We start from the raw sequence: 1,454 nt of genomic DNA on the forward strand, positions 1-1,454 counted from the left end.
ATATAAATCAATTGTGTAATTAAATGTAAGTTCTGTTTATGCTTATATGTCTGTATCGGAACATGACATCCCGAGGTTTTATTATTAAATGAAAATACATTCTCTTCGACAAATGTTTTGATAAGTTATTATCATATCTTGTTTTGGGAACAAATTCCGCAACCGTTTTCTCTAAAAGATTAGTCTGATTTTATAAAACAAAGCATAAACAAATCGGTCTTTTCTGGCCGAGAAATTAGGGATGTCACACACAAGGTGTTTGACAAAAATCCTCAAAAAAGAGATCATCATTGTTTTTTACCAGCCTCTGATCTTATATGTTTACCTCAGAGAGAGAGAAAGAGAGAGAGAGAGAGAGAGAGAGAGAGAGGGAGAGATGTCCTTTATTATTATTTTAATTGTTAAAATAAATAAATAAATATTAAATTTTAAGAAAAATAAAAGAAAAATGAAAAATAAATACCCCAAGGGTATTATAGTCATTTCAATTTTAGGAGGGACTATTTTCACATACAAACCACTCCAAAAGGACCATGAATCCAAAAAAACTCAAGGTTTGGACTAAAACCCCAAAAATTTGCATACCACAGGGACCATTTTTGCAATTTTGTCTTTTTAATATATATATATATATATATATATATATATATATATATATATATATATATATATATATATATATATATATATATATAAATATTCTAATAGAATATTAGACTATAAATACTTGACAAAATTACAAAAATGGTCCCTGTAGTATGTATTTTTTTGGCGTTTTAGTCCAAACCATGATTTTTTTGGATTGATGGTCCATTTGAGGTAGTTTCATTGCGTTTTTGGTCCCTCGGTAAAGTGAAATGACTGCAATACCCTTGGGATATTTATTTTACATTTTTCTTTCAATTTTTTAAATCTAATAGTTATTTTAATAATTAAAAAAAAAGATGGCCATCTCTCTCTCTCTCTCTCTCTCTCGTATACCCACCTGTGGAGACCATGGATTCCCATTTCTCTATTCTTCAATGTTCAATCATGCTCGATTGATACACACACTTGATTAGGGTTCAATTGCTAGATTCGATACACACACACACTTGATTGGGGTTTAATACACACATTGGAAATTTGAAAAACACACACTCGCATACAGTGAAGAACACGAAAAGGGTGTGAATTTTAAAGTAGCTCATCCATCAACAAGAGCTGAAACAACATGAGATATCTATGAAGCAGCTTCATGTGTGCTTTCCCACCATGGACTATCGAACCCGATTACAAACCCATTGATATCAGATCTATACAGGAATTTTATTGGACGAACAAAAAATTAGATATGATACCTGCATGAGAAAGAGAAAAAGAGTGCAACCCCTTCTTATCCTGGTTCCTAATTTCTCATTGACGATTGAAGAAGGGGTTCAATTTTCCTGTTTCTATGATGTGCCAGACATACA

This window comes from Lactuca saligna, chromosome 4 (assembly GCF_052625555.1).
Source record: "Lactuca saligna cultivar CGN05327 chromosome 4, ASM5262555v1, whole genome shotgun sequence".
NCBI lineage: Eukaryota > Viridiplantae > Streptophyta > Magnoliopsida > Asterales > Asteraceae > Lactuca > Lactuca saligna.